This window comes from Ambystoma mexicanum, chromosome 2p, assembly GCF_040938575.1.
Source record: "Ambystoma mexicanum isolate Mex_15411 chromosome 2p, UKY_AmexF1_1, whole genome shotgun sequence".
Lineage (NCBI taxonomy): Eukaryota > Metazoa > Chordata > Amphibia > Caudata > Ambystomatidae > Ambystoma > Ambystoma mexicanum.
Window position 1 is genome coordinate 1,075,326,701 of NC_090923.1, and position 9,716 is coordinate 1,075,336,416.

The window sequence follows — 9,716 nt, forward strand, 5'->3', positions numbered from 1 at the left end:
GACAGCATTACAGCTGGCATAGGCATCTCTTTAATCAAACTTTAATAATATGCCCTTTCCTCCATCTTATCCTAAAAGGGCTTTGAAGACCTCAAGAAGAGATTCGGCCGTATAAGAGCCATATGTCGCAGTGCGCTATGATATCTGGGTCCCAGCAAAATTCGTCCTCAGGGAAGAATCCAACTTGCAATCAGTGGGGTCCACAGCTATTGGGGGTCTACACGTAAGACTGGACAAGAGTGAGTCCACCTCCAGCCACTGAAGTGGGGGTCTTTTCCTCCTCCCAAAAAGGAGTCAAATGTATACATAAAATGTGGAACTGAGATCCTCTTGAAGGTACGCATACATATGTAATGTTGTGCTCACACTTGGAGTTTGTACTAATCATCATATGCGTTAAAAGAATGTACTTTTTGCTAAAAGAAGAGGCCTTCTCTTTTATACGGTGGCGTTTAATGGCCATATATGAATAGCAATTGCAAACTAGAAAGAGACCTGCTGACCTGGCAAGAACTTGTTTTTAACAGAAGAATTGTGTTTGGTCACTGTATGTCGAAGCATGTTGAGCCTGCTAAAACTATCTGCAGATTACGGGTGGGGAAGGAATGAGTAAGCACAGCCTCGTGCACAGAGATACACAGAGGGGCACGAGAGAGAGCGAATAACAGATAACAGGAAACCACAATAGCAGATGTTGAACTGTTGACCTTGATGCAAAGTCATGACTGGGAGGAACCGCCTTGTGGTGGACATAATCTATGTGCAGCAATGTATGACAATGTAAAACAGATGGGTATAAAAGGACCACGATGTGCAGGGCAAAGCGCGGCACTTTGACGACTTGCTTTGCGAGACGTTTGAACTTGCTGCCCATTCGCGAATGCTTGTGCATTAATAAAGTAATGTTAACTTGGCTCTTTTCTGTCTGAGTTATTGCAGGGTCCCTCTTGTACTGGTTATGGACGGCGAGAAATCGCACCCACAATTTTGGTGTCAGAAGTGGGACGCGAAGGAGCGACAGTCCGTCACTGGGTGAGGAACGCCGCGGCGGAACCGGAGAAGGAATTGATCACGGGGCCCCAACAACTGAATCCGCACCTTTGATTGCAACCAACGCGTCATCCTTGTTTTTCCGGCTCCGTTGGCGGTGGAACAGCAGGCTGTCGCCCTTCGGGTCCGGAACACTCTGGCGGGACCCTTAAGATAAGTGGTATGGACGGATGCATGATGGAATAAGGGAATAATGATTCAGGGTTTGTGAAGAGGACGGTGGTAAGTCCGTCTATGAAGAAGTAATGTTGAAATGATGATATGATATGTTAGATACGCCAGGAGGATGTATTATTATGGTTAGCCAATAGGTGCATATTTGGGAAAGGTGAGTGTTTTAGGCAATTGCGGTATACCAACAAAATGGGTCAAGCGGCTTCCAGCAAGAGTGGTATAGGCAAGAGACACTATGCCCCTCTTGAAGGAACCCCTGCATTTGATATGTTGATTAAACATGGATTGAATTCAACATTGTTCTTAAAAGAATGGTCCGAATACACAAAAGATTTGATTGAGCATAAATGGCCAGACACCGGGTCCTTTGATGTGGACCGCATATCCAAAGTAGAAATAGAGTTAGTAAAAAGACGGGTTAGACCCGCACAGTTTGAGGCTATACGACTATGGAGGGTAGAAGCAATGCGCAGGCGCAATGCTCAGAATAAACAAAAAGCAAAGGAGCAGAAGAGAACGGTAAATCAAAAATTACATGATCTAGAGATAAAAGAGAAGGGTGAGAGGCTAGATCAGTTGGATAGACATATGATGATTAAGAACAGTGGGGGTATGTATCCTGCCGTGCCGGTGCCTCGATATGAAGATGTGATAGGGCTAGAAGCAGAACAAACAACGACTGAATTATTGTTTCCAGGAGCTACAGCTCCACCGGCAGACAGTGAGGGTGAAAGGGTGGAATTCCCAATGAAGTATGGGGACCCAGATAGGTTGATAGACCATAGGAGAACGACTACTGTAGAAAAGGATAGAGATGGAGACTTGCAAATCCTTATGACCGGGCTGTATGGCACACCCCTCAATGACAGCCTACGGGACCAATTGGGGTGTTTGACACCTTTGGAATTTAGGACAGTGGCCACTAAACTATATACCTTTCATGAGGGTAACTGTAAATTGAGAGGACAGAGTACTGCGGATCTGCCCTCAGCATATCAGGACGCTGTCGCGTTACTACCAGTGACTGCGTCCAGTGTTCAGTTATGGGGATGTATGTCAGACATAATAGAGGAAGTCATAAGGGGCAGTGTTGAATGGGAGAAGGAAAAGAGGGCATGGGAAAGAGAGGTGAGGGAAAGAGAGGCTAAACTCAAAGATGCAGACCAGGCGGGCCAAAACGTAGCTAATCGTATGATAGCATCCATACACTCGCAGTCCATGTCCACCCTGGTGAGTCTGATGGAGGGCCTTGGCTGGCCTATACAAGTAAACATAATTAAATATCTTCTTATTAGGGTGGATGATATAGAAGAGGAAAAGGAGCCTAGGTATGTGTCCCAGTGGAATAGGATTAGGACGGAATTGGATAAGAAACTGCTATCTAATATAAGAGTGGATGATTCAGGGGCGGAAGAATGGAGGATGGCTAAGGTGGAGAAACTATTAAAAGATTATAAAAAAAATAAAAGAGAAAGCTCTTAGTCATCAATCCTCTGTTTCGCCACCAGCGCAGGCCCTTGTAAGTGAACAAACAGACATGGAAAAGTTACTATTAATGCCAATGAGAGAGTGCCAACCCACCATAGAGGCAGCCACTGGTAACATGATGCGCACCTATGTGTATGTCCCTTTATCCCGAATTGAATTAATGCATATCACCAAGTCCATCCCCGACCCCCGTATAGACCCGGCAGGATTCTACAAAGAAGTAGGAAAGTTATTCAGACCAGGGTTATTTACCGTAGAGGATGTAGATAACATATTGTTAGCCATTGTCCCAGAAGAAATATGGACCCCCTTTCGTGCCAAAGACAATGAAACAATAAAATGGAAAGATGTAATGGATGCGAGCAAAAATAGAAAACTGCATGAGGAATATCCTGAACCCCTAAGGGGGCATGGCATGGCAGTCCTGAGGGCTCTAGAAAAGGTGTTACCCCCATTTGATGTGAATGTGGAGAAACTGTCCGCTGTGATACAGGGTGCAAGTGAGGAGGTAGCACAGTACTTTCTGCGTTATGAAGCAGCATTCAAAGCGCACAGTGGGCTAGAGATAGGGTCTGAAACGGGCCAACGGTACTTTGCCACAAACTTTGTAGAGGGGCTCCACGGGCCAATTCAGGAGAACATTAGGAGGGCAGAAAGTACATGGATGACTAGGAACCCCCGGGATCTCCTCGAAATGGCCAGGTATTACGAAAGAGGGGAAAGAGTGAAGGGACAACAAAAGGCACGACAAGAGAAGGATTTAAAAACCAAAGTGTTGATGCAACAGTTGCATCAAGGGCCCCAAGGCAGGTATAACTACAATTATAACGGCCCGTCACAGGGCTATAGTAGCAACATGATAGGGGGCCAAGGGACAGGAAGAGGTACAGTGCAAGAAGGTGCGCTATATGGGAGGAGGGATGGGCTACCCCAAGATGTATGTGCCTTCTGCAAGAGACCCGGACACTGGAAATCCCAGTGTCCCCAGAGTGGTGGGAGAGGAAGGGGCGTACGGCCCCCTTCACAGACAACATTTGCCCCAGGAAATAGGACTGGTGGGTACGGCAACCAAGACAATAGAATGTTTAAACCCCCTCAACCCAATGCCTTTGACGGACAAGCAAGAGGGGATGTTCCCTGGCCGGCCCCGCCTCCCCCCAATCTACTGTATCAGCCACAACAAACGACACAAGTACAAGGTGTATGCCAGGGTGAAGAATGTGGAGAAGGGGTATACTATAACGATGATTTTCAGGATAACACAAGCGATATGTCCTGAGGATGCCGGAATGAGATAGCGGGAGTGGTGCAGGTTCCTATAGACCAAAGGGGGCCTTATGCCTCTATTAGGATCGGCCCCCACCGAAACTTGAGATGTCTGGTAGACACGGGAGCTGGAAATAGGCACACCTGATTATACTAAGAGATTTTGCCTTTTTGTTGATGAACAGGAAGGTTGCGCTGTGTCAGTCTTGACACAGGAACAAGGGGGTAAACAGAGACCATGTGCATATTTTTCTAGCACTCTGGACTCAGTAGCTCGAGGCCTACCCCCATGCATGAGAGCAGTAGCTGCAGCAGCGACAGCCCTAAAACAAAGTGCAGGTATCATCCTAGGGAGTGAAGTAACAGTAAAGGTTCCACATACGGTAGATGTTCTTCTGAATAGAGTGCATACACAGCATTTGACTACAGCTAGACTCACACAGTATGAGATGATCCTGTTTGCCAGTAATGTAAAAATTGAACGGTGTAACACTTTGAATCCAGCGACACTGCTTCCTTTGCCCACCTCACCTGATGACATTAGGCATGATTGTGTGATTCAAATGGAAGAACACACTAAGGGTAGAGCAGACCTGCAAGACACCCCGCTGGTTGATAATGAGGGTGTATTATTCTGTGATGGTTCCTGTTTCAAACTGCCAAATGGGGAGACAACAGCAGGGTATGCAGTAACTACAGGGGAACAGTTGATTGAGAGTGGGAAAGTGTGTGAGAAATCGGCGCAGGCGGCAGAATTGATTGCGCTAACTAGAGCATTAGTGTTAAGCAGCGGCATGAAAGTGACAATTTATACTGATTCAGCCTACGCTCATGGGGTGGTTTCCAGTTTTGGTAAACTCTGGGGAGAGCGTGGGTTTTTAACCTCCCAAGGTGATACTATTAAACATGCCCGATTGATTGCTGAATTATTGCAAGCCCTTACGCTGCCCAAAATGGTGGCCGTAGTGAAGTGCTCAGCGCATAAAAAAACACTGGATTATGTCACGCAGGGAAATTCTTTGGCTGACCAGATGGCTAAACTAGCTGCCACAAGGGACACTCGGTGGGAAGCCCGACAGCTCATAGTGGGGAGGGATGTGACTATGGAAGGGACGAAGGAGCGCGTAAAGGAAATCCAAGCAGATGCAACCATTGAAGAAAGACTATCTTGGCACAAGGATGATCAATACGAGGAGACGGTAGATGGGCTATGGGCACATACCAATACGAATACTTGGGTACTACCTGACGCATACTTACCTGTGATAGTGAGTGTGGCTCATGGTCCAACTCACGTTAACGCAAGGACTATGGAAGAAGTTTTAAGTACTGTGTGGTACAACAAAAGATTGGGAATGTATTGTCGCCAATGGGCAAAACAATGTGAAATATGTGTTTTATATAATGTGGGGAAAGGTGTACCGGCCCCGGCGGGCCACAGTAAGTTACCCACCTGCCCTTTTGAGGTGGTGTATATGGACTTTATACAGCTGGAGCCTGTAAATAAACATTCCTACTGTTTGGTGATGAAATGTGGGTTCTCAGGATGGGTGGAAGCATATCCCCTGCGGGACAATAGTGCCACCTCCACAGCACAATGCATATTGAAACACTGGATGCCCTTGACTGAAATGGCCGGATGCATTGCCTATTGCATTATTGAGTATGCGTACTATGCCTAAGCGTACACATGGTTTATCTCCTTTCGAAATTGTTATGGGGCGCCCACCAAGTATTGGGACCCCCATATCACCTAAGAGATTGTCTGAGCAAGCATGGCCTGCATTACAACAGTACTGTATTGGGTTAACTAATAGACTGATTTCTATTAATGCACAGGTGAACGCAGTAGCTCCATCTCCTCTGATAGGAGAAGGTCACGACGTGCAGCCCGGTGACTGGGTTGTTATAAAAGCCTTCGATCGCACCAGCGGACTGCAACCCAGATGGAGGGGCCCGTTTCAGGTTCTCCTCGCAACACAAACTGCGGTAAAAGTTGATGGCAAACCGCACTGGTACCACGTGAATCACGTCAAGAAGACGCTGCCACTATTGATTCCTCCAGAAAAGGGAACCGACAAACCGCAGGTTGCAAGTGTACTGCCAGATGCCAGTGACAGGTGTGCCCATCGCCTCCGATCCCGTGACGTGTATGTGCCAAGCAACGTGTAAGGACACTGTTTTGAACTTTGATCATTAGGGAGATGAACATTTGGACTCTCTTGTTGGTTTTAGCAGAATTGTGCCTTACTGAAGACGACGGGCTTGTAGCCTGAAGGGCCTTCGGCGTTCCCCTCCTGGGACAGGCACTACGAGACGTGGGACAGATCGGATGAAGGTTTTCAGTGAGACCTACCACTACTAGAGTAATAAGGACACTGGTGCTTTAAATAGGGGATATTGCTATATCGCTAGGTTGCAACTGATATACGCTGTATACTGAGCCATATACTGAACTATGTCTACACCCGTGTATGCTGGTTTAGTCCCTGAACGGATAAGTGTATGCTCCTCAAACACAGAAGGTAAGAGGAAAATACCAGTTTGTACCACAAGAGGCAAAATTTTGTTTTCTGTATGCACGATAGTAGTACTAATAGCATTTGCCCTAATATTCTGGTATCTGGAACATCCATCTAGATATGAATTAAAGAACCTGTTGCCCGAGTCAAATGAAACAGGGAGAACAGATTGGGTCAAGAGCAGGAATCGAGATGCCTATGACCAACACGACCCGGAAGACTATGCTAAAAATGAATACGTGAAGATAATAAACACAACATATGGGGTAGTGAATAAAACTGATTGCTGGATCTGCACCCACATGCCCCGACATAGCAGTGAAGGCATCCCAGTGTACGCATCGCCAGTTACTGAGGATGCCGGGTGTACATTAATTTACATGAGAATAGTGTCAGCACAGCAATATATGATACCGAATACCGCTTGTTATGTTAGAGGAGAGAACAAAACCCTTCTAAAGGAAAAGATACGCTATAAAATCAAAACTGAGGGAATCGGGCTTGCACCTGCTATGGTACAGATAGTAAGAGAACCTCCTCCCCCTATCACCATCACACAAGAGTTTAGGCCAAAGAATATATGTTTTAAGAGGAGCGCAAGAGGTAATCAAAGAATGATCTCGGGGTGCAGTCAAATGGTGAATCTAAATAACTACACAAAGGGATTGTTACAGATTGAAGGACATGCCTACGTCTGTAACAAGAGGGCTTATTTGTGGTTAGCCAAAGATTTTGTTGGGGTATGTTACATAGCCAGAATAATGCCGGCTGTGATGGTATATGCCCCGTCTACTCTGCATAAAGAAATACACAGCAGAAATAAACGAGCAGTAAACCCAAAAATTCCTACGTATCAACCTACAGGATGGGAAACGTTTATAGATCTGATGGGGTCCTGGTTCCTCCAGCGGGCATCTTTATGAACAGTCAAGAAATCCAAAAGCTAAACAGGGCCCTTGAGTTCGTAATCCAAGAATCTGCAGACCTAATGGAAAACATCACTTATGAAATGAAAGCAATTCGGCTAGTGGCTCTCCAAAATAGGTATGTCTTAGACATACTGACTGCAGAAAGGGGCGGAGTCTGTTTTTTGGTGGGATCCCAATGCTGTGTTTACATACCAGAAGGGAGTACAGGAATCCTGGATGGAGTAAACAAACTGCATAAAGTGGCGGATAGCATCCACCAGGAGGAAGGGTCAGGAGATAGCTGGTGGATGAAGCTCCTGAAAGAAATTGGATGGCAACTTCTTACGCCTATACTGGTTCTAGCGGCAATAGTTGTAGGTATTTGTCTCTGCATCCAATGTTTCCCGGTATGTGTGTCGTGCTGTGTTTCCATGTGTTCTTCCAGCATAACGCGCCTAAATCCTATGGATAAAAGCCACGTACAACAGGAATTTTTTGACATGGGAGGCCTGGAGAAGATTATGGTACATACAGTATGTGATGATGTTGCTTTCCTGCCATCTGCTTATGCTAGGACTGTTTAGATTGATGCTCAAGTGTGAGCAAAGGGTGGATTGAAGGTACGCATACATATGTAATGTTGTGCTCACACTTGGAGTTTGTACTAATCATCATATGCGTTAAAAGAATGTACTTTTTGCTAAAAGAAGAGGCCTTCTCTTTTATACGGTGGCGTTTAATGGCCATATATGAATAGCAATTGCAAACTAGAAAGAGACCTGCTGACCTGGCAAGAACTTGTTTTTAACAGAAGAATTGTGTTTGGTCACTGTATGTCGAAGCATGTTGAGCCTGCTAAAACTATCTGCAGATTACGGGTGGGGAAGGAATGAGTAAGCACAGCCTCGTGCACAGAGATACACAGAGGGGCACGAGAGAGAGCGAATAACAGATAACAGGAAACCACAATAGCAGATGTTGAACTGTTGACCTTGATGCAAAGTCATGACTGGGAGGAACCGCCTTGTGGTGGACATAATCTATGTGCAGCAATGTATGACAATGTAAAACAGATGGGTATAAAAGGACCACGATGTGCAGGGCAAAGCGCGGCACTTTGACGACTTGCTTTGCGAGACGTTTGAACTTGCTGCCCATTCGCGAATGCTTGTGCATTAATAAAGTAATGTTAACTTGGCTCTTTTCTGTCTGAGTTATTGCAGGGTCCCTCTTGTACTGGTTATGGACGGCGAGAAATCGCACCCACACTCTCCAGATCTTTTAATTCCTTCAGAATTTTTTTCTGATTCCCGGGAAAAGGGTGGCACCCTTCCTATTGTCCTTCAACTTTATGCATGCTGAGACCTGTGCTAGGACCTTCAAAACTGCCTTGCAATCAAGGTTCTCCTGGGCTAATTTTTTTTCTCCTTTTCTCCTCAAGAGAATGTGATGAGAAAGACAGATAATTGGATACATAGGAAGACTGGAGATCCTTCTTGTGTCTTCTTGACTTTTGTTTGACCACAGCAGCCTTCCCTTCTCTCTCTAGGTTTCTCTGAGGCGGTCTTAAATGTATTCAGTGGGCTTGGATCTCAGGCTTCTAGTCCTCTTCCTGGAAGGGGGAGCACAGGAATCAGAAGAGGAAGGGAAACGCTCTTGGTGCTTAGGCTTGACACTGTTATTGTCCATGAATCAAAAAGAACCACCACTTGGACAGCCAAAGGCAGACAAAGCCAACAGCTCTGTGAGAGGCGAAACTCAGGGTAAAAGACTTGCTGCACAAGGAATCCCAATCCTAAACCATGCCCAGTTCAAGAACGATGCTAAATAAAGGAGAGTGGGAAAAGTTTGCATGGACTTGGACTCTGCTCAAAATATGTTTGCTTCAGTCTTGACATTCGAACCCATTTATAAATCAAGAGGGACACATTCCGTAATTGACTACAATTTGCTTCATATTGACATATGGACATCCTATGGTGACTTTGAAATCTGTCCCAGGGTGGAAAGCGACCATAATTCTCTTTGTCTATCTAAATTCCTTATGGTCAACAGTGACCAGGACGGGCCGATGGAGGTAGTGGTAGTGGTCGACGTGGCATATAAAGTATGAGTCAGGTGGATTCCCAGACTGGAGGAGTCCATGTCAGAGTGTTTCGAACAGGAAATGGAATATCAGGGTTTGCATGTCATTTTGAATGCCTATGGGGTAGGGTCCAAGCCTAGTCTATCCACCGGCATGAATTTCATTGAGTTAAATGATTAATTGACAGCAACCCTACTCCATTGCATGACCAAATATACGAGA

At 45.7% G+C, this 9,716-nt stretch overlaps 1 long non-coding RNA gene across 1 annotated transcript; it reads left to right on the forward strand.

The window, feature by feature from the left end:
• Window positions 1–337: 337 nt before the first annotated feature.
• On the forward strand, window positions 338–8,605 carry LOC138567129 (uncharacterized). The gene is made up of 2 exons (XR_011302107.1): window positions 338–899; window positions 5,818–8,605. It is a non-coding gene; the product is annotated as an uncharacterized lncRNA (long non-coding RNA).
• The last annotated feature ends 1,111 nt before the right edge of the window (window positions 8,606–9,716 follow it).